Source organism: Arachis stenosperma, chromosome 4 (genome assembly GCF_014773155.1).
Source record: "Arachis stenosperma cultivar V10309 chromosome 4, arast.V10309.gnm1.PFL2, whole genome shotgun sequence".
Lineage (NCBI taxonomy): Eukaryota > Viridiplantae > Streptophyta > Magnoliopsida > Fabales > Fabaceae > Arachis > Arachis stenosperma.
In genome coordinates, this window is record NC_080380.1 from 8,848,022 (window position 1) to 8,873,559 (window position 25,538).

At 36.6% G+C, this 25,538-nt stretch overlaps 1 pseudogene; it reads right to left on the bottom strand.

Annotated features, from left to right (window-relative positions):
• Positions 1-19,098: 19,098 nt before the first annotated feature.
• Positions 19,099-21,563, bottom strand: LOC130974550 (diacylglycerol kinase 4-like; annotated as a pseudogene).
• Positions 21,564-25,538: the final 3,975 nt, after the last annotated feature.

Genomic DNA, 25,538 nt, shown 5'->3' on the forward strand with positions numbered 1-25,538 from the left:
ATGGACTATTTGTACAATGTGTACAATGGGCTATTGAGTTACAAAATGAACATCCCTAGTACTCGGATGATTATTCTAGATAGTATAATCATCCGAGTACTAGGGATAATAAACATCTTCCCAAAAGCTTAAACTGATTTTGGGATTCACCAAGGATCGAACTCTTGACCTTTCGGATCTAGAGCTCTAATACCATGTCATGATACCACTCATCCCAAAAGCTTCAGCTGATGGGAAAAGGTAACACTAATGGTTATGGGAAAGTATGAGGAGACAATATTCTTATTGTACAATACATACAATGGGGTTTAATTGAAATTAAAATTAAATTGTATGTAATTAATTAATTTTGATTTATTTCTAATTTGAAATTTGAAACAAATTAGGATTATCGTCAGTTATAAAATCAGAACAATGAACTCCTTCCCTCAAGACGGCATGACCTCCATTCTCTCGATTAATCCAAGAATCTCGCCGCTTCAGCCCTCTGTCCGACACCACCGCCATCACCACCAGCAACCACCATCGCCTACCCCCTCTCTCTTCCCTCTCTTCTCTTTTTTTTTCTCTTTCTCCATTTCTCCTCAATCCCCTGTACGTTACCCCTGGTCTCTGTGCAAAGCCCAACCCTAGCGAGAAACCCCAGTGCAACCCAGCAGCGGCTGAGCTTTGTGCCACTACAACACCGCCTCTGCTACCCATCTCTTTTCATTCTTCCCCTTTCACCAACGCATGTTCCATGCTTCCTCCTATCCGTGTTCTTTCGTTTATTTATTTTAACTAATTTTTAATTCTTCTTTTAGTGTTTAGATTAGGCTTAGATTAATGGATTGATACTTTTTGGATTCCAAAATATTTGATGGCTTATTTTTCTGGATTGATTGCTGCTTAAATTGAGTTTAAAATTCCTGTTTAAAAATTGTGCACACCATATGTTCGATGAAATATATGAGTTAAACTTTTTGTTTAATTCTTATGTTTGACCATCATTTGTCTTAAATTTTATTATCTTTAGGCATCATAATTCAGAATTGTGTAATTTTATGCTATTTTTAATGATGTTTAGATTGAGTTTTGACATGGCACTTGATTATTAGTTTTGTTTAAACACCAAATTGGTTTAAAATTTTAAATTTGGTCATTTGATTAGTGTAATTTAAGAAGTGCATATCATGTTTAGTTAAGTAAATTGAATGAAACTACTTATTCATGTATGTTTTAAACATTCCACATAGTTGCCATTAGATTATTTTAAATTCCCATCCTTATGCCTCCATGCCATGCATGCACAAACAAATTTGGTCACAACTCACTTCACAGATAGAAATATATGCTCTAAGTGGCTAGTTGATAAGTAATCACCCATGATGTGCTTGATACCTAGAGACCCGCATGAATCTTATTAGTGTAGTATATTGTTAAATAATATAAAATAGAACTAACTGCATTGTTATTGTTAAGAGTTTTGCTGAAAATGTAAATTAAATAGAATAAAAAGAAGCATGCATGTTTAGATTAGGAATATATATATGAGTATACATGATAGATGGCCTATGTATTAACAATGCAACTGAGTAATAAAATAAGTGCATGGTAGTTGTATGTGTTGCCTTTTGATATTGGTGGTACACAATGTGATGTAGCACAGAGAATAGGAGTAGTTAAAATACTTATATAATAGGTAAAATAAAATAAGTAATTTAGTTACTATCAATAGGTGATGTTGATGCATTTTTTTCCAAGTTAATATGGGTAGGATGATGTGGTTCAGTTATATTTGTATATCTTTCTCTATGGAGTTTAGAGAGGATTTTTTTTGCATCTCATTTACTAATTGTTTATCTAAATAGTTTTCATGATTTGATTTGGGTTATTTCGTGATTATAGGTCATGCCACTATTGGATATTACTGAGGTTGGAAGTGAAGAGATGGATTTTGGCTACATGGTTATCTTCAAACAGACACGTGGGATGTTCATTTCTGTAGGCGATTGGATGTTCAATTTATTTGTAAATGTGGATGGTTATTATTGGCTCGCTATGTCTATGTGATGAGTGCTATTTATGACTTAATTGACTATCGTGGTTTGCAAAAGCTTTTTCATTAACACATTAATATAGTGGGTATCTGGTCGTGATAGGAAAAAAAATAACGCCTACGGTATTTTCAGAGTCAATCTGGATGTTCATTTTTGCTTGATTTTGGATGTTCATTTTCCAGATATAACCGGATGCTCAATATCATAGAACAATGGATTGTCAGGTTTCACATTCATCCAGTAGCTCATTGTTGCATCCGTTCAAAATGAATCAAATTAACTAGTCCCAGGGTCAAATATCATGAGGGCAATGCTTCACCAATTCAACTCATTCAAAATAGGAAAATGAAAAACATATATCCTTGAATACATTCATAATTAAAAAAATGTCATAATAGTAACTATCTAGATGGTAACTTTCACTTTCAATCATTATGCCTAAGAGAATCCAAAAAAACACAATCACAGTAACTTAACAATAGTTATATAAGATCCACGGTTACGTCCCTCTAATTGCACAGGAGTTAATAGTCAATTTCGTCCCTGAGAGTGTCCTCGATCTCCATTTTCGTCCCCGAAAGTCAAAATTAATCAAAAAGATCCTCGAAAGATACCCGTGTTGATCACGTTCGTCCTTCCGTCTTCTTGGTTGATGAGATGGCAAACGGCCGCTTACGTGGCCCGTTAACTGCCAAGTTGGCAATGAAGCAGGACGACGTCATTTTGGCTGAGTGAGCCAGTAGCGTTGAAACGTCGCCGTATTGTCTTCTGAAGAGGTTTTGAAACGTTGCGATGCCTTACCCCTGCCTCATATCAACCATCACTCTGTCTTTCGCTCCAAAACATGTCGTCTCCTACAAGGTATGCCCTAAGCATTTGACCGAAGCTCTGCACCACCCCGACAAGGATCGTTAGTGCTGGTAGACGATTACAGTGGAAAGGCTTTGGCCGTTGAATGTAGAGTAGATGTTATACTGGAGCAGCATTGCTAGTAAAAGAAGGCATTGAGACGTTGAGAGGTAAGGATTGAACTCATAATATAATTTCTTACTTATTCTGTAATGTGGTGTATTGTTACTGTGGTGGTGTTAATGTTCATCTGATTTAGGGTTTATTAGTGTTGTTTTAGCATTTTTGTGTGTGAGGTTGTGTTACTTTGTATGGCTCTGTGACAGTAGTCAGTGATGTTTGAATTTAGTGATGATCTGTTGCATGTTTTTTTTTGGGTTAAATGTTGATCGGTACCAACTGGGTGTAGTAGGTGGTGATTGATACAGAGCAGTTGTTGCCGGTTATGTTTGTTTATGATGTTTTCGTGTTTGTCATTGTAGATGGAGGGTCCTCCCATGATGTTTGTTTTTCACCATGGTGGGTTGTTTAGGACGGGTGAGGATGGAGACATGGTTTATGAACCTGATAATACAGAGGTATTGATGGGTGTTGAGGGAGACACACTTGATGTGTTTTTTGTAAGGGGTTACTATAAAGAGCTGGGATACATTGAGGCTGACAATTGTTGGTGGAAAGTTCTTGGAGTTCAGATTCCATCTAGGTTGAAGAAGTTGGTGACAGATGCTAACTTGATTGCAATGTGCAAGGATTGTAGGAGGAACCACCATTTGATTAACCTATACTTTGAGGACTGCATCTCACAATCTTGTGTAGTGGACAACATAGGGGAAGGTGTAGTTCTTCTGGAAGCAGGAACTAGTAAGAAGAAGAAGTTTAGTTCCCAGGCCAAGATGCACCACTCCCAACCTGTGAAAACTCCCACAGTGAACCACCCTCAGCCAAAGAAACCAACCTCTGAGCCCACTAAGGCAGCCTCACAGCCCAGTAAGCCCAAAGGTCCCATCCAGGATGAAGATTCTGCTCTCATGACTTGTATGAGAGTACTGAAGATGAGTTGTACAAGCCTCCGAAATTTCTAGGAGACAATTTATACAGCAGTGAAAGTGATATTGATAGTGGAAAAGGTTCACAAAGAAAGCAAAAGCAAGCTGAAGCGAAGGAGAAGCATAGGCCTCCTAAGTCTAGAATAGCGGATAAAGAAATTGAAACTGATGACTCAAGTTATGAGGCTTTCGAAGATGAAGAAAGCTCTTAATCTGGTAAGCTCTCAATCTGGATTGCTACTGTTTTAATATTTCATTTGGCCAGATTTTAATGTCTTGCTTGTTATGATTTGGTAGATGCAGAGGAAGATGATGATGATCTTGAAAGTTTCTCAGATCCTGACTCATGGCATTTAGAGGATTCTGGAAAGGAGTTAGACTCTGATGAGGAGACCTACTGTTTATCCCCAATATAATGAAAAAACCAAATTTGGAAACCTGAAGTTTAAGGTTAGTATGACTTTCAAATCAAAAGCTGAATTTATACAAGCCACTAGGGATTACACTATCCAGTGGGGCAGAATATATTATTTACCAAGAATGATAGAGTTAGGGTTAGAGCTGTTTGTAAGTCAGATGATTGTCCATGGGTGGTTTATTGTGCTTGTAACAGTAAAGACTTGTCTTGGCAAATTAAAATGCTAGTTGATAATCACACCTGCCCTAGAAAGAGGAAAAATAGGGCTGCAACCCAAACCTGGACACTTAGCAAGCTAGTACCTAAGCTTAGAAAGCACCCAACTATGAAGCATCGAGAGGTGTATGATTGGTTTGTCCGAAAGTGTAATGTGTACCTCAATAGCACATGCATCACTTGGGCACTAAAAGCTGCTAGGAAAATTGTAGAGGGTGATAAGATAGCCCAGTATGGTTTGGTGTGGGATTATGCAAACGAGTTACTTACTAGCAATCCAGGATCCAGAGTGCAAGTTGGTGTGATCCCTATGCCTGAGAGTCCTCCACTATTTGATCGGTTCTATGTCTGTCTTGATTCTTGCAAGCGGAGGTTTAAGGCGGGTTATAGACCTCTATGGGAAAAAACGCCACATCCAGCACCCGCCCCACCCCCAGTGAAGCCTAAACTTGGGAGGCCAACAAAGAAGAGAAGAAGGGACAAAGAAGAACAACCGAGCGGGTCAAAGACAAAAATGAGAAGAAAATACAACCCAATCCGGTGCATGTACTGCGGTGAGGTTGGACACAACAAAAGAGGGTGCGCAAAGAAAAAGGCTGTGGATGCTAAGGAACATGCCAAGCAGATGCAGCTACAATTGGCAGTTGTTACCCCTGATCCAGAAGGTGTTGAACCCGAAGTAAAATGCTGCCCCTACTGATACTGATATTAGTACAGAAGCTGAGGCACCTATGCCTTCACTTCCATCACCCACTCAGGCTGACTCAGAGAGTGAAAGCAGTGACTCGGAATGCATCCCACCAACCCAGGAGCCCCTAAAGGTAGTATCATCTATCATCACTCTAAAAAAATTTGAATGTAGCCTAATCATATCAGAAACTCATTTGGTACTGGATCATACAGGATCAATTGATTGGTAGGCCACCTAAGTTGCAAGTGATCAAAAGAAAAGCAAGGTTAACGTCCTCCCCTAAGCATGTTGCAACTGGATCTGTGGCTGTTTCTGCTAAGACCATTAAGGGGACAAGTTCTGGAACTGCTAAGCGGTTGGAAAAATTCATGACCTTTGTGCCTACTCCAGGCTTCAACGTTCCAAGGAAGACTGATGACAAAGTTTGATTTGTTAGGAATGTGTAGTTGTTGACTCATTTTGTGTATGAAACAATATTCTGTTTGTTGCTTTTGTGTCTGGTAATTTAGTATATGGACAATGTATTTGTCAGTTAAGAACCTTATGACTTTGTTCTGCTATTTCTCTATTAAGACAATGTGACAATTAGCCGTCAATCACAACTTACTATTAAGATTAAGAGTACTTACTATCTTCATTTTGTTTATGCCTCAACATAATTCATGCAAACAAAGAATTAATTGCCAAATTTTATAAAATTATCCACATTTGACAGGGAATTGCTTCCAACTTCAAATAACTACTCCCATCCAAATCAACAATTTCAATACATCATTACATGTTCATAGAGGATAACTGGGTTCATTTAGAAGTACATAAGAAACAACAAAGTATCACAACTACTACAAACAGCAAAATCATTATTAGTTTCAAAGCTCTAACTTCAGCTTCCAAAGTGCCCAACTTCCATGCCACCTTCACCCTCCATTCATCATACTCACCTTCAACCTCCATATAAACTCCTGCATCTTTCTTTGTACCACACTCACCCACTGCTTTAAATTCATCATCATCAACCCACTTAAAATAATTACAGTGACTGCCCTTCTGCAATTTCAGATGGGAGTAAACAAAAAAATCAGAGAACACCCAACAGCATATAAGAACATGAAAAAGCTTTAACTTCCTTTACCATCAATCACCCGGTACCTTGGTGATGAGCGGATAATTTATACGCTTTTTGGCATTGTTTTTAGGTAGTTTTTAGTAAGTTCAAGCTACTTTTAGGGATGTTTTCCTTAGTTTTTATGTTAAATTCACATTTCTGGACTTTACTATGAGTTTGTGTGTTTTTCTGTGATTTCAGGTAAATTCTGACTGAAATTGAGGGATTTGAGCAAAACTCTGAAAAAGGCTGACAAAAGGACTGCTGATGCTGTTGGATTCTGACCTCCCTGCACTCGAAATGGATTTTCTGGAGCTACAGAACTCCAAATGGCGCGCTCTCAACGGCGTTGGAAAGTAGACATCCAGGGCTTTCCAGCAATATATAATAGTCCATACTTTATTCGAAGAATGACGACGTAACTTGGCGTTGAACGCCAAGTACACGCTGCTTTCTGGAGTTAAACGCCAGAAAAACGTCATGATCCGGAGTTGAACGCCCAAAACACGTCATAACTCGAAGTTCAACTCCAAGAGAAGCCTCAGCTCGTGGATAGATCAAGCTCAGCCCAAGCACACACCAAGTGGGCCCCGGAAGTGGATTTATGCATCAATTACTTACTCATGTAAACCCTAGTAGCTAGTCTAGTATATATAGGACATTTATCTATTGTATTAGACATCTTTTGACCACTTTAACTCTTTATTCATTCGATCACTTGATCATGGAGAGGGCTGGCCATTCGGCCATGCCTGAACCTCTTTCACTTATGTATTTTCAACGGTGGAGTTTCTGCACACCATAGATTAAGGGTGTGGAGCTCTGCTGTACCTCAAGTATTAATGAAGTTCTATTTTCTTTTATTCAAATCTCTCTATTCTTATTCCAAGATATTCATTCGCACCCAAGAACATGATGAATGTGATGAGTTAGATAACCCTCATTATCATTCTCACTTATGAACGCGCGTGATTGACAACCACTTCCGTTCTACATGCAACAGAGCTTGAATGCGTATCTCTTAGATTCCCCAACAGAATCTTCGTGGTATAAGCTAGATAGATGGCGGCATTTATGAGGATCCGGAAAGTCTCACCTTGTCTGTGGTATTCCGAGTAGGATCCTGGGAATCCGGAAAGTCTAACCTTGTCTGTGGTATTCCGAGTAGGATTCCGGTAATGAATGACTGTGACGTGCTTCAAACTTGTAACCTGCTGGGCGTTAGTGACAGACGCAAAAGAATCAAGGGATTCTATTCCAGTAGGAGCGGGAACCAACCGGTGATTAGCCGTACTGTGACAGAGTGCGTGAGCATTAGTTTTCACTGCGAGGATGGGATGTAGCCATCAACCATGGGTGATGCCTCCAGATGATTAGCTGTGCGAGTGACAACCGCATAGGATATTTTCCCGAGAGGATGAAAGTAGCCACAGCTGATGGTGAACCCCTATACACAGCTTGCCATGGAAAGGAGTAAGAAGGATTGAGTAGAAGCAGTGGGAAAGCAGGCGTCCTTGAGCCATACAGCATCTTCATATACTTAACTGAAATTCCTACCAATGAATCTACATAAGTATTCTATCCCTTTTATTATGTATTTTCTTTTTATTTTATAATCTATTCCAATAATCACAATTACCCTTTAATCTCCCTAACTGAGATTTACAAGGTGACCATAGCTTGCTTCATACCAACAATCTCTGTGGATTCGACCCTTACTCACGTAAGGTTTATTACTTGGACGACCCAGTACACTTGCTGGTTAGTTGAACGGAGTTGTGAAAATAAACAGTGCCCTAAGAGTAAACTCATCAAAGTATAAAGAACATGTGATCACAATTTCGTCCACCAAGTTTTTGGCGCCGTTGCCGGGGATTGTTCGAGTATGGACAACTGACGGTTCATCTTGTTGCTCAGATTAGGTAATTTTCTTTTCAAAAATCTTTTTCAAAATTTTTCTTTTTATTTTTCGTTTTTCAAAACTATATTTTCGAAAAAAATATAATAAAAATACAAAAAAATCATAAAATCATAAAAACCAAAAATATTTTGTGTTCTTGTTTGAGTATTGTGTTAATTTTTTTAGTTTGGTGTCAATTGCATGCTTTTAAAATTTGTCTTGCATTTTTTCGAAAATCTCATGCATTCATAGTGTTCTTCATGATCTTCAAGTTGTTCTTGACAAGTCTTCTTGTTTGATCTTGATGATTTCTTGTTTTGTGTTGTTTGTTGTTTTTCATGTGCATCTTTGCATTCATATTTTCCATGCATTAAAGATTTCTAAGTTTGGTGTCTTGCATGATTTCTTTGCATCAAAAATTTTTCAAAAATATGTTCTTGATGTTCATCATGATCTTCAAAGTGTTCTTGGTGTTCATCTTGACATTCATAGCATTCTTGCATGCATCTTGTGTCTTGATCCAAAATTTTCATGTTTTGGGTCATTTTTGTGTTTTTCCTTAAAAATTTAAAAATCAAAAAATATCTTTTCCTTATTTCCCTCCAATTTTCGAAATTTTGGGTTGACCTGGTCAAAAATTTTCCAAATTGGTTGTTTCTTACAAATCAAGTCAAAATTTCAATTTTAAAAATCTTATCTTTTCAAAATCTTTTTCAAAAAAACATATCTTTTTCATTTTTTCTTAATTTTCGAAAATTTCAAAAAATCTTTTTCAAATTATTTTCAAAATCTTTTTCTTATCTTTACATCTAATTTTCGAAATTTAGCTAATAATTAATGTGATTGGTTCAAAAATTTGAAGTTTGTTACTTTCTTGTTAAGAAAGGTTCAATCTTTAAATTCTAGAATCTTATCTTGTAGTTTCTTGTTAGTTAAGTCATTTTAAAAATTAAATCTTTTTCAAAATATTTTTTTCTTAAAAATCTTTTTATCTTTTTATCTTATCTTTTTCAAAAACTTTATCTTTTTCAAAATTTGATTTCAAAATATCTTATCTAACTTCTTATCCTCCTATCTTTTTAAATTTTGATTTCAAATCTTTTTCAATCAACTAACTAACTTTTTGTTTGTTTCTTATCTTTTTCAAAACTATCTAACTACTTTTCCCTCTTCTATTTTCGAAAATATCTCTCTCTTTTTCAAAAATTCTTTTTAATTAATTAATTGTTTCATGTTTTAATTTTAATTACATTTTATCTCTAATTTTCGAAAATCACTAACCCCTTTTTAAAAATTATTTTCGAATTTCTTTTCTCCTCTCTCTCTTCTTATTTTATTTATTTATTTAATTATTAACACTTCTCTTCACTTATCTCCATCCATAAATCCGAATCCATTCTTCATTCTTCTACCCCCTTTCTTTTTCTACTAACATAAAGGAATCTCTATACTGTGACATAGATGATTCCTCTTCTTTTCTTGTTTTCTTCTCTTTCATATGAGCAGGAACAGGGATAAAGGCACTCTTGTTGAAGTTGATCCAGAACCTGAAAGGACTCTGAAGAGAAAATTAAGAGAAGCTAAATTGCAGCAATCCAGAAGAGACCTTCTAGAAATTTTCGAACAAGAGAAAGAGATGGCAGCTGAAAATAATAATAATAATGCAAGGAGAATGCTTGGTGACTTCACTAAGCCAACGTCCAAGTTTGATGGAAGAAGCATCTCCATTCCTGCCATTGGAGCCAATAACTTTGAGCTTAAGCCTCAACTAGTTGCTTTAATGCAACAAAACTGCAAGTTTTATGGACTTTCATCTGAAGATCCTTACCAGTTTTTAACTGAGTTCTTGCAGATCTGTGAGACTGTAAAGACGAATGGAGTTGATCCTGAAGTCTACAGGCTCATGCTTTTCCCTTTTGCTGTAAGAGACAGAGCTAGAATATGGTTGGATTCACAACCCAAGGATAGTCTGGACTCATGGGATAAGCTTGTCACTGCCTTCTTGGATAAATTCTTCCCTCCTCAAAAGTTGAGCAAGCTGAGAGTGGATGTTCAAACCTTCAAACAAAAAGATGGTGAATCCCTCTATGAAGCTTGGGAAAGATACAAGCAGCTGACCAAAAGATGTCCATCTGACATGTTTTCAGAATGGACCATATTAGACATATTCTATTATGGTCTCTCTGAATTTTCGAAAATGTCATTGGATCATTCTGCAGGTGGATCTATTCACCTGAAGAAAATGCCTGAAGAGGCTCAAGAACTCATTGACATGGTTGCAAACAACCAGTTTATGTACACCTCTGAGAGGAATTCCGTGAATAATGGAGTACCTCAGAAGAAAGGAGTTCTTGAAATTGATGCTCTGAATGCCATATTGGCTCAGAACAAAGTGTTGACTCAACAGGTCAACATGATCTCTCAAAATCTGAATGGATTGCAACATGCATCCAACAGTACTAGAGAGGCAGCTTCTGAAGAAGCTTATGATCCTGAGAGCCCTGCCATGGCAGAGGTTAATTACATGGGTGAACCTTATGGAAATACCTATAATTCATCATGGAGAAATCATCCAAATTTCTCCTGGAAGGATCAGCAAAAGCCTCAACAAGGCTCTAACAATGGTGGACGCAATAGGCTGAACAATAGTAAGCCATATCCATCATCTTCTCAGCAACAGACAGAGAGCTCTGAACAAAACAATTCTAATTTAGCCAATATAGTCTCTGATCTGTCAAAGGCCACTTTCAGTTTCATGAATGAAACAAGATCCTCCATTAGAAATCTAGAGGCACAAGTGGGCCAGCTGAGTAAGAAAGTTATTGAAACTCCTCCCAGTATTCTCCCAAGCAATACAGAAGAAAATCCAAAAGGAGAGTGCAAGGCCATTGATTTAATCAAAGTGGCCGAATGCACAAGGGAGGAGGAGGACGAAAATCCTAGTGAGGAAGACCTCCTGGGACGTCCCTCAAGCAAGAAGGAGTTTCCTATTAAGGATCCTGATGAATCTGAGGCTCATCTAGAGACCATAGAGATTCCTTTAAATCTCCTTCTGCCATTCATGAGCTCTGAAGAATATTCATCCTCTGAAGAGAATGAAGATGTGACTGGAGAGCAAGTTGCTCAATACTTAGGAGCTATCATGAAGCTGAATGCCAAGTTGTTTGGTAATGAGACTTGGGAAAGTGAACCTCCCTTGCTCATTAGTGAACTAGATACTTGGATTCAGAGAACTCTACCTCAAAAGAAACAAGATCCTGGCAAGTTCTTAATACCTTGCACCATTGGCACCATGAGCTTTGAAAAAGCTCTATGTGATCTTGGGTCAGGGATAAATCTTATGCCACTCTCTGTAATGGAGAAGCTGGAGATCATTGAGGTACAACCTGCCTTGTTCTCATTACAATTGGCAGACAAGTCAGTAAGACAAGCTTATGGATTAGTAGAGGACGTGCTAGTAAAGGTTGAAGGCCTTTACATCCCTGCTGATTTCATAATCCTAGACACTAGGAAGGAAGATGATGATTGCATCATCCTAGGAAGACCTTTCCTAGCCACAGCAGAAGCTGTGATAGATGTCAATAGAGGTGAGTTAGTCCTTCAATTGAATGGGGACTACCTTGTGTTTCAGGCACATGGCCATCCCTCTGTGACAAAAGAGAGTAAGCATGAAGAGCTTCTCTCAGTTCAGAGTCAAGAAGAGCCCACACAGTCAAACTCTAAGTTTGGTGTTGTGAGGCCACAACCAAACTCTAAGTTTGGTGTTCAAACCCCATGTCCAAACTCTAAGTTTGGTGTTGGGACTACACACTAAATTGACCTGATCACCATGTGGCTCCATGAGAGCCACTGTCAAGCTATTGACATTAAAGAAGCGCTTGTTGGGAGGCAACCCAATTTTAATTATCTAATTTTATTTTTATGTTGTTTCTTTGTTATTTTTGTGTTTTATTAGGTACATGATCATGAGGAGTCACGAAAAAAATCAAAAAAATTAAAAACAGAGTCAAAAACAGAAGAAAAAAATTTTCACCCTGGAGGCAGCGCAGACTGGCGTTCAACGCCAGTAAGGTGCATCTGGCCGGCGTTGAACGCCAGAACAGAGCACCATTCTGGCGCTGAACGCCCAAAACAAGCAACAACCTGGCGTTAAACGCCAGGATGGTGCACAGAGAGGACATTCTGGCGCTGAACGCCAGAAACAAGCATGAAACTGGCGTTCAACGCCAGAAACATGCATTACATGGGCGTTGAACGCCCAGAACATGCATCAATGGGCGTTTAAACGCCAGAATGATGCATGAAGGCATTTTACATGCCTATATGGTGAAGGAATGGTATTTGTTTTCACCTCAGGATCTGTGGACCCCACAGGATCCTCACCTCAGGATCTGTGGCCCCCACAGGATCCCCACCTACCATATTCCCACCTTACCTTTTAATCCTAATCACACTCTCCTAATCCAAATCTCATTCTCACTTCTCCCCATATCACACTTCCCAAACACCTTCACCAATCACCTCCATTCCTCTTCCCAATTTACCCATTCACCATTCACATCAACTCCTCTTCCCCATAAACCCCACCTACCTTCATAAAATTCAAATTCAATTTCCCACCCATTCCCACCCAAAATGGCCGAACACCCACCCCCCTTCTACCTATAAATACCCTTCAATTCTCCTTCATTTTCACACAAGACAAACCCCATCTTCTCCCACATAGCCGAAACCACTTCTCTCCCTCTCCACCATATTCTCTTCTTCTTCTTCTACTTTTCTTTTCTTTTCTTGCTCGAGGACGAGCAAATTTTAAGTTTGGTGTGGTAAAAGCATAAGCTTTTTTTGTTTTTTCATTACCAATGGCACCTAAGGCCGGAGTTTCCTCAAGAAAAGGGAAAGGGAAAGCAAAAGCTTCCACCTCCGAGTCATGGGAGATGGAAAGATTCATCTCCAAGAGCCATCAAGACCACTTCTATGATGTTGTGGCAAAGAAGAAGGTGATCCCTGAGGTCCCTTTCAAGCTCAAAAAGAATGAGTATCCGGAAATCCGACATGAGATCCAAAGAAGAGGGTGGGAAGTCATAACCAACCCCATGCAACAAGTTAGAATATTGATGGTTCAAGAGTTCTATGCTAATGCATGGATCACTAGGAACCATGATCAAAGTATGAACCCGAATCTAAAGAACTATCTCACAATGGTTCGGGGGAAATACTTAGATTTCAGTCCGAAAAATGTGAGGTTGGTGTTTCACTTACCCATGATGCAAGGTGATGAACGCCCCTACACAAGAAGGGTCAACTTTAATCAAAGGTTGGACCAAGTCCTAATGGACATTTGTGTGGAAGGCGCCCAATGGAGAACAGACTCCAAAGGCAAGCCAGTCCAACTAAGAAGACTGGACCTCAAGCCTGTAGCTAGAGGATGGTTGGAGTTCATCCAAAGATCCATCATCCCTACAAGCAACCGATCTGAAGTTACTGTGGATCGGGCCATCATGATTCATAGCATCATGATTGGAGAGGAAGTAGAAGTTCATGAAGTCATCTCCAATGAACTCTACAAAATAGCTGACAAGCCTTCACACATGGCACGGCTAGCCTTCCCCCACCTTATATGCCATCTATGTTACTCAGCTGGAGTCATCATAGATGGAGATGTCTCCATTGAAGAAGACAAGCCCATCACCAAGAAAAGGATGGAGCAAACAAGAGAAGTTCCTCACGGCCCTCAAGAAGAACATGAGGAAGTTCATCATCAACAAATGCCTCAAGGAATGCACTTTCCTCCCAACAACTATTGGGAGCAACTCAACACCTCCTTAGAAGATTTGAGCCATAATGTTGAACAACTAAGGGTGGAACATCATGAGCACTCCATCATTCTCCAAGAAATAAGAGAAGATCAAAGAGCAATGAGGGAGGAGCAACAAAGGCAAGGAAGGGACATAGAAGAGCTGAAGAACATCATTGGTCCTTCAAGAAGAAGACGCCACTAAAGGTGGATTCATTCCTTGTTCTTTATTTCTTTCTGTTTTCGGTTTTTGATTATTGTGTTTATCTATGTTTTGTGTCTTTATTTCATGATCATTAGTATGTAACCATGCCTTAAAGCTATGAATAAATTCCATTAATCCTTCACCTCTCTTAAAAGAAAAATGTTTTAATTCAAAAGAACAAGAAGTACATGAATTTCGAATTTATCCTTGAATTTAATTTAATTATATTGATGTGGTGACAATGCTTTTTGTTTTCTGAATGAATGATTGAACAGTGCATATGTCTTTTGATCTTGTTGTTTATGAGTGTTAAAATTGTTGGCTCTTGAAAGAATGATGAACAAAGAGAAATGTTATTGATGATCTGAAAAACATCATGAAATTGATTCTTGAAGCAAGAAAAAGCAGCAAAAAAAAAAAGGGGCAAAAATTTCAAAAAGCAAGGATCCAAGGCTTTGAGCATTAATGGATAGGAGGGCCCAAGGAAATTAAATCCAGGCCTAAGCGGCTAAATCAAGCTGTCCCTAACCATGTGCTTGTGTCATGAAGGTCCAAGTGAAAAGCTTGAGACTGAATGGTTAAAGTCGTGATCCAAAGCAAAAGAGTGTGCTTAAGAGCTCTGGACACCACTAACTGGGGACTCTAGCAAAGCTGAGTCACAATCTGAAAAGGTTCACCCAGTTATGTGTCTGTGGCATTTGTGTATCCGGTGGTAAGTCTAACCTTGTCTGTGGTATTCCGAGTAGGATCCTGGGAATCCGGAAAGTCTAACCTTGTCTGTGGTATTCCGAGTAGGATTCCGGTAATGAATGACTGTGACGTGCTTCAAACTTGTAACCTGCTGGGCGTTAGTGACAGACGCAAAAGAATCAAGGGATTCTATTCCAGTAGGAGCGGGAACCAACCGGTGATTAGCCGTACTGTGACAGAGTGCGTGAGCATTAGTTTTCACTGCGAGGATGGGATGTAGCCATCAACCATGGGTGATGCCTCCAGATGATTAGCTGTGCGAGTGACAGCCGCATAGGATATTTTCCCGAGAGGATGAAAGTAGCCACAGCTGATGGTGAACCCCTATACACAGCTTGCCATGGAAAGGAGTAAGAAGGATTGAGTAGAAGCAGTGGGAAAGCAGGCGTCCTTGAGCCATACAGCATCTTCATATACTTAACTGAAATTCCTACCAATGAATCTACATAAGTATTCTATCCCTTTTATTATGTATTTTCTTTTTATTTTATAATCTATTCCAATAATCACAATTACCCTTTAATCTCCCTAACTGAGATTTACAAGGTGACCATAGCTTGCTTCATACCAACAATCTCTGTGGATTCGACCCTTACTCACGTAAGGTTTATTACTTGGACGACCCAGTACACTTGCTGGTTAGTTGAACGGAGTTGTGAAAATAAACAGTGCCCTAAGAGTAAACTCATCAAAGTATAAAGAACATGTGATCACAATTTCGTCCACCACTTGGACATGCATGGAACAATCTATTCGGATTTTTCGCTATCCCAGATTTCTTAATCACATTCTTCAACCCATAGAAACATAATCCATCATGAGCATTCACCCTCCTCCTTCGCATCGAAACACTGGATCCATGACTGTCGTGTGATGCATGTGACAAACCGCCACCACAACCACCATCTCCTCTCTCCATCCATGCAGCCAGCTAGGGATTACTCCTCCTACTTACCTCTACTGCCACCGAAAGTGATCACCTCGATGTATTTATCATTCAAATTGGGATTAGGGTTTATAAACTCGAAGGACTAATTTGATTGCTTAAACAAAACTTATCTTGTCAGCAACAACATCCTACAGCCTGGCATTGGCCAACTTGGCAGTTAACGGGCCACGTAAGCGGCCGTTTGCCATCTCATCAACCAAGAAGACGGAAGGACAAACGTGATCAACATGGGTATCTTTCGAGGACGTTTTTTTATTAATTTTGACTTTTGGAGACGAAAATGGAGATCGAGGACACTTTAAGGGACGAAATTGACTATTAACTCAAAAAAAAAACTAATCTGATGTCACGCCGCTGGCACCTGCAATACATTGCAGTATGTTTTCAAATTAATAACCAATAAACAAGATAGATAACACGAAAATGTAACATTTAAAGAATTCAATCAATATTTGTCTAATCCAGTCAATATTTTGTTGTTGTGCTACTTCATAGGTGTTTAGACTTCGACTAATATAGGACAGCAAAAAGGCTTGGTATTTTATGGCTTAGATTTTGGCTTGCGTTGTGACGTAACCAAGGGTAGCAAACTGAGTTAAGTGGGGTTATTGTTATATTTGTGCAAGTATGATCTGAATTCTAAAATTACAAAATGGGCTCGAAGCTTTACATGTTCAAATAAAGCCAAAATATAATGACATATATACTACCATAACTGGATTAAGAGTAGCTGAGTCCAGAATTAAAACTGAATCCATCAACATCTGGTTTTTCTAACCCCCTACGGTTAAACACTTAAACCTGTTATTATATAGTAAACCTGGAAATGGCAGAAACTTGCTTAGCCAAACATATTGAAATTCTTAGAAAAATATTGCTCATGTAACCATCTATTAGGAACTTCCTTCAGCAATATTTATTCATTTTTGGAGATTGGTGCATTAATATTGGCCTCACTACCTTGTACTGTTTAATATTGGATGCTGTCTATGGTAACTGGTAAGTAGTACCTATATCACTTAAAATTAGTATTTGGTATCTCATATCAAAAGCCAGTATTCGTATCATGAAAAAATACAAACCATGAAAGAATACGAACCATGAAAGAATTAACAAAAGAAAATAACATCCGATTCAATCCTCCAGTGGACCATGTAATAAGCATATCTAAATAAAATAAAAACTATAATCAAGTATGGATACATGTAAATGTGAAAACCAACAATTTGATTACTTACTACAGTTTTCATCCAATTAAAGGGACAAAAAAAATCTACCATGAACACCAAACATCCAATACCCAGCTAAAGTAACCATCCAATTACATGGAAAAAAAATTTATCATTATCGCCGAATATCCAATAACCTACTAAAGTAACCATCCAATGATGGTCAAGAATAAGAAACCAGTGATCAACTGGTTTATGTAACATCACATCCAAAGGTCCACACCGGACGGGAAAATAAAATGCTATTTAAACTAGTTTAACAACCTTATTCACCTTTCCCGCTCAAAAGTTATATCAATTGCAACGATCTCAAACAAGAACTAATTTCACATGCTCGAACATACTAAAATTCTATATACTGCATTTTCACCGTGTAAAATCAAGCAAATAAGCAACATACACTCTCTACACTACAAACTGCAAGGTGAATGATGTTTCATGAAAGGAAGAAACTAACCCACTTAACGTGGATGCTCGACGACGATATAGTTCTGTTGTTCGTGTTGGTCCCGATAAATAGTTTACGTCAGGCGGCGAAGCTGTTAAATCAATTGTAACAATCTCAAACAACATCTAATTTCTCATGCTCCAAAATAATAAAATTCCATTTATTTCTTTTTCACCATGTAGTTTCAGAAAAATAAACATATTAAACACTCTATAAAACAAGTACCAACTGCAGGGAGTAATCATGAAAAGAAGAAAGTAAAGCAATCAACTTGGATGGTCGAAAGAGGTTCTGGAACACGTCCGTTGGCGAAACAAAGAACAAATACGCAGTTGCAAAAAGTACACCGGTGATGCTTCCGCCGAGGGCGATCAAGCGTGGCGCTTGGGCCCAGCAACTTGCGTCGGCAGGAAGGAACGAGCGTGCGATCCCGACGCTGCCACCGACGGAGATCGATCGCGAACAGTGGGTCTTCAACGCAGACGTGTTCCAGGTGCTGCTGCAGGTTCCGATTTGGACAGCTAGATGGCGGTGTAGGGGAAGGTGAGCAGCGAGGAGGAGGTGTTTTGGTGATAAGGTAACACGGTGAAAGGGGTGAATTAGGGGTAAATTCCTTTTAGGGATTATAATTAGGTTATCTGGGTGTTTATTATTATTTTCAAATATAAGTGGGCTAGATAAAAAGCCCATTGTACATATTGTATATATATGTCATTGTCTCTCTAGTGGAACTCAATGGTTATATCTCTAATACTCCCTAAACCTCCATTGTACACATTGTACAAATATTCCATTGGCTCCTCATACTTTTCCTTTAAAAAAATAAACAAGTTTATCGTATTATCAAACTAGAATAAAAGTACTACTATAAACAAGCAAGTCAATTCATAACATAAACACATGTGTATTGATATATCAATTATAATTCTCAATGTATTATTCAACCATAATAAAAATATCAGTTATAATCCTCAATGTCATCTTTATCCTCATCATCATCATCGTCCTTATATGAAGAGATTGAGGGTGGCACGACAGCAGTGGTAGTGGAACAATACTGAAACTACTTGACGCTCTCACTTTTTTGTAATAGCTAACATAAGTCTCATTCCATTTCTTCTATTTCAGTTTTTCCTTCTTGGTCTTTCCAATTACCCGGTCTAACTTCTCTAGTTTCTTGTGAGTCTTTTCGAAAGAAACCAAGCGTGTATCTAATAACTTACTAATACGTTCATCTGTTTGTTGAGTAACACATTGGAAAATCTCTTCATTGAGATTGTGAATTTATTCTCGTAAATCAGAAACATAACTTTGATTTATAGATGCTCTTAGTTTCTAGATACAGAGTTGGCAGAAGTGGTTTCAAACTTAATGGAGAACCAAGCCAATACCTATGGTTAATTATACACACTCCGAGCATGAATCCTTGCTGCAGTAGAACGTTAAAACATCAGAGTTACTCACCACTGGCCATAAGTGACTAAAAAGGCGCTCTCTTTATTTCCACGACTGTTGAGAAGTCCCTGCTCAATGGCTGCTCCAGGGTTCTCCATCCATCTGCGTATAATTCTCCCACTCTCCACCTCTTACTTCCAATCGAAAAGTCACTGCCTAAGAAAAAATCAACAACAAAAAATTAAAAGAAAGGAAGAAAAGAAATCAACAGGTTGACATATTTTATTAGCAATGTACAACAAGAAACTAAAAGTGGTCAGATCAACACAAATGCAACATAACACAAGATTTCAAATTCACATGAGCCAGTAGTAATAACATGGTGGTCTGGCCACATTTGCATTCGGGTGTACCGCTGATCAGTGATGTGCTTTGCAGAGATCAATTCAACCATGACAAATGATGCATGCCACCTTTGCTTTAAACCATATATTTATAAAAGGCCATAAGTAATGTCAGCTTCAACAAAACCTTTCTGGAAGAACACAAAAAAGCCCTTTTAAAAAAAATACCCTTAAATTTTGAAAAAATATAAGTAACATTCTCATTAAGCTTATACTAAGAGATGGGTCAGAAGTCAATGGCAGTCAGGTAGAACAGGTCTATTGAGTGTTGATATATAATCACCAAAGTACAGGGAAATGAGAATATCATATGGGTTGATATGATGGGATTTTTTTTCCTTAGTTTTTGTGGTGGTAAAGGAGGAATTAGGGTTTGTTTGGATGCCATTTTCGAAAAATATTTTTTTTAAATGATATTTTTTTTAAAAGATCTTTTATAAAAATAAAAGTGATTTTATATTTGGATATCTCATGTAAAAAGATATTTTTATTTATCAATTATATTTGGGTAAAATAAGATCAAAGTACTCTTTTGTTCATTTATTATGTGAAAAACATCTTTTTTTTTAGAAAAAAAGATCTTTTAAAAAAAGATGTAAATTGTGACTTCTCAAAACAAATGTTTTTTTTATTTTTCTAATGCTTTTACTTTTATTATTAGAAATTTTTATCGATTTAATAACACCCAAACAAACACTTATTCCCATTGCTAAGACAATGTAAACTTGTACACCCTAACGACCTAACCTTATATTAAGGTGTCAAGCAACACAAATACAATACCTTTTTTAAATATTCTGGTTTGAATTTATTCCATGGGTCTCTTCTACTTCAATAGTTATGAAGATTTGGTGCAACTATTGCTATTGAAAAAAAATATGTAACTTTATCATGCAAAATGAACAAACTAAAAACAACAAAGAGATTGCTACTTCAAATTCAGTAGGTTGTAAAGGCAAATAATTTAGAATTCTATAAATTAAAACAGGAGTTCAAAACTTAGACGAAAAAAAATACAGAGGAGTAACATCTAAAATGTGGTGAAATATAATGACGTTTTCAAAATATTTCGGAAACACTAGCAAGAATTATACTACAGGTATGCAATAGAACACAAGATTACAACATCATAGCACAGACAAACTCTGAAAATAGAAAACCTTTTGACAACTCAAACCCTAGTTTGTTTTACAAAAAGAAAAGAAGAGACAATTCTAGTACTAGTAAAATAATCATTCTCTTATCTAAAGAAATATTTGTTTCATATTTAAAAGTTGTTGCATGATTTTTCTTTTTTTTTCTTTAAATTTATCTAAGAAAAAATTGCTTTAGTTGGTATATCTTGTCTTAAACCCAGATCAGTTGTACAAGGTGTGAAGAGCCAGTCCTGGGTACAACTATAACCAGAGTATATGATCTGCGACTAGAAAAAAAACAAAAAAACAAAAGCAAAAAAAAGGTTTTAAAATCCTTTATGGAGTAAAATCTGTTGTATCATTTTACAAGTCAAACAGTTAATACCAACATACAAATGCAAAAAAAGAAAAGATATAGATTACTAATTTCTTGCTAAAAAAAATTTATAATCAATAACAATAATACTTAATTTAGAAAGAGCATACAACGGCTTAAAAGTTAGTACCTTGTTCGTTATTGGACCACTTGCAAGGTAAGTTTTTCATTACGTTGATGATGGAAGCCATAAGCCACTTGGGCATCCATTCCTGTAAAATATAACAAGACATTCTAACATCTGATTACAACAACAACTAATGGTTAAACAAAATAACACAAGGTTCTGAACAAATGAACCAATCATTGAACCATTCAAACTACCAGGTCAAAGATTCAGACGACTAACAGATTCAACCAAAATTCCACCTAAATAATCAAATTGTAATAAAATAAGAAAAATACAAAATCATCTAACTAAACCAAAATTTCAAGTAACTAATCTCAAGCAACAGATCCAAAACCAAATAACAAAGCTATGATTAAGTTTATTATCAATATTATCAATAACATATAATATAAGTATAGATTAAGAAAAAATTTAAAACTAACCTAATTTGATCAAGAATATAATCAGTAATTTCATCAACAATGAGTAGCTACAATACATTGATAGTAGAATTCACTTATATTAACAGCAACATTAGCACTAAATCAATAATAACATATTGATCAACGATAAAAAACAAAGCATAAATAGCAAAAAAAAATGGTAGAGGCAGAGACGGTTACAAGAAGAACTGAGAGCAAATGGAAGGGGAGCAAAGGGAGCGTATGCGATGAGAGTGGCGGCAAAGGGAGCCCATGCGACGAGAGAAGCGGCGAAGAGAGCTCGTGCGACGAAGGGAGCAGATGCGATGAGAGAAGCAGCAGAAAGAGCTTGTGCGACGATGCGACAAAGGAAGCAGACGCGACAAGAGTGGCGGCAGAGAGAGCTCGTGCGAGGATGCAACAAAAGGAGCATACGCAACGAGAGAGGCGATGGAGAGGGCTCTTCAACGATAGCGACGAAGAGAGCAGACGCAACAAGAGTTGTGGTGATAAAGAAATAAAAGATAAACAAAAAAATAAATATTCAAACTGAATAAAAAAAGTACATTAAAATTGAAATAGAAACAAAAAGGATAGGAAAAAATTGAGTACAAAGAGAATCATTATACTTTCTACTCAATTTCTTGACGTAACAAAAAAGGAACTCCTCAACCTAACTTGTCAACGCCATAGTTTGGGAATTGAATCGAAGGGATTGCTCAACCTTCTACCCAATTTTCCGATGAAACAAGAGAGGAACTCCTCAACCTCAATTGTCCACACAATAGTTTCATCATGAAACCAAAAAAAGGGGTTTTCAAACTTCTAAATCATTGTATACTACGACTACAATAGCTAAGGAGGTATTTATAACCTCTTATTAGGTTAAAACAATGAAAAACCCTAAAGCCCATAAACATAAGACCCAATCTAGTAATTAAATAAACAGAATCAAAATACATCAAATTAAATTAAAATATTCTAAAAATATAAACTAATATTTTCTAAATAACACTTGAACTCTTCATATCACGAACATTTGAAGCACATATCATTCTTCTCCTCTTCAAAAAAGATTCGTCCTTCAATCTTGTAGGTAAAAAAATAGTATATGAAAAAGACAATAATTACAAAGAAGATAATTTCTTTTTTTTTCACTATACTTTTTTTTCTCTTTTTTTTTGCATTGTATGCTTTTTTTATTTTTTTAAACAATAAAATCAACAATAATGAAACACAAACAGAAAACAAAAACGCAAGAATTTAAAAAAAAAGATGCGACAGACATTGGACTCTCTTTTTATGATAAAAGAAGAATAAATATAGATTAATAAGAATTAATCTAATACCTAAGTTCTGATACCAAATGATAAAGGAATAAAAGATAAACAAAAAGATAAGGATTCAAACTGAATAAAAAAAGTACAATAAAATTGAAATAGAAACAAAAAGGATAGGATGAAATCGAGTATAGAGAGAATCACTCCACTTTCTACCCAATTTCTTGACGCAACAAGAAAGGGACTCCTCAACCTAACTTGTCAACGCCATAGTTTGGAAATTGAATCGAAGGGACCCCTCAACCTTCTACCCAATTCCCCGATACAACAAGAGAGGGACTCCTCAACCTCAATTGTCTACACCATAGTTTCATCACGAAACCAAAAAAGGGGTTTTCAAATTTCTAAATCATTGTATACTATGACTACAATAGCTAAGAAGGTATTTATAACCTCTTATTAGGTTAAAACAAAGAAAAACCCTAAAGCCCATAAACATAAGACCCAATCTAGTAATTAAATAAACAGAATCAAAATACATCAAATTAAATTAAAACATTCTAAATATATAAACTAATATTTTCTAAATAACACTTGAACTCTTCATATCACGAACATTTAAAACACGTATCATGCGACGGAGAGAGCTTTGCCACGACGGCGATGAAGGGAGCAGATGCGATGAGAGTGGCGGTGAGGGAGCTTATGCGACGCAATGCAAGCAGTGATGCAGAGAGCTCATGCGACGCGAGCAGTGGACAGAAGCGGCAACGGCGAAAGCTCGTATAATGAAAAGAAGAGTGTGTTTTATTTGTGTACAAGTGAGTAAATGGAGATCTCTTGATCATGTTTAAGGTAGAGTTACTCAAATTTTGGATAAATTTACTAATTAACTATAGACGAATTTTTTGTCAGTAAAAAGTTTGAAATCAAAATTTCAATTTTATCGAAAAAATTACTTACAGATATTATAATCTGTCAATATATTTTTCAGAAAATTTTCAATTTTTTATCAACAAAAATTTTTTTAAAAATTCCGTCAATATTTTCGATAGCAAGATTCTGTCTTAAAAATCTATCTATAATATGTTATTTTCTAGTAGTGAATGAAGAGAGGGTAAGAGAGCTACAAGGTAGAGGAAAGGAGGGTAGTATTCATGAGCGGAGGTGACGATAGAGGCTTTTGTCATTGCTGCGACCGTTGTTGTCATCGGAGCTCACTGCTGGTGCACCCCAAAGCTACTTCAGCCCCTATTCTGCTCCACCGTGGCTGACCCCCGCCTCCCTCTATTCGTCGGAGCTACTTGACCCACTTCCAGAGGAGAGGAACTGATGCCACCACTATTTTGCTTTTGACCAGTGCCGCCTCTACTGTCGCCAGAAAACACGCCGACGCTTCGAAACTCACTGACAATACTACCTCGCCACTGTTCTGATCTAGCTTCTTCCCTTTGTTTGTTCTATTTTCACCTTATCTTTGTCACTATTTCATTTTCCTGTCTTGCTCTTGTTTTGATTTATTTTCTGCCTCTATTCTGTTTTAAATTTTCTAGAATTATGTTTGTATTTGCGTTTTTATTCGATTTGAATTTATTGCTTTTGTCTGGTGTTGTGTTATTGTCATTGCCACTGCTTTGGCCTAAATCCTACGCTCTCTTTCCTTCCATTCTACTTTAACCTTCCTCACTTTTTACTTTGACACTCTAGTTTCGGTCTTTTCGGTCCCTTAAGACCAAATTGTGAGTAGACTTTATATCTATAATTGTTGACTTTCTGATTTATGCTATTATGAGCTTTTAATTATATTTATAAAATTATTGTCGAAGAATTTTAATTTGATTAGAATAATTGATTTATTATAGTTGAATAGTTATCTTTGTGAAGCTTACACCTTAGAAATTTTACATGAGACTATATGTATGTTTGATGAAGGTTTATAGTATTTAAGAACATTTGATTTACTCGAATATGTTTGAAGCATTGAATTATTTATCGGTATTCACTTACTTTAAAATTGTGAAAAATATTTAAAATTTCTTATGATTGAGAAAATATGTTAGAAAAAAATTTGGATGAAAAAGTATTATTTGATTTGATTTGATACCTCAGATATTTGAAGATTTAAGGAATTTGTTGTATTTGAAATTATATGTTTGAATTGGTTTGGGAGGCTCTTATTAAAAAATCGTAGCTAACGGCAGTTATAACGTTAACTTAGATGCATCTGCCTCATATCTCAACTAGTAGGAGTATTGCTAGCCTAATGTGTGGAATATTTGATTTGATTTCTTTATTGAGAACTCCTTTATCGATTCACTTATTTGTATAAATTACTATTTTTTAAATAAAATATATTTTGATAGTATGATTTATATGGTCTCATGTGAATTATATGTATATTATCTAGTCATTGAGTTGTAAAATTTACTCTATTTTCTAAAAAAAAAATCAGGAACTGATAGTCGTCGATTGTGAGCTTTTATTATCCAAAGGTAATTATCTGTAATAAGTACTCATTTTTTGTTAAGTTCTTAGGTATTATATGCTCTATATGTTACAGACAGAATTTAATTATATTGATTTATTTTATGTTTTTTGTTAAAAATAATATGTAACTATTTATTTTAGTATTTGTAAATTTATTAAAAATATTTATAATTTTTTTATTTAATTTATATTTAAAGTTGTTAGGCTTATTAAAAGATAATTTCACTGAGCGCTAATCATAGTTCATTTTGAATCGTGACATTCATATTTATTCATAATATTTGGGT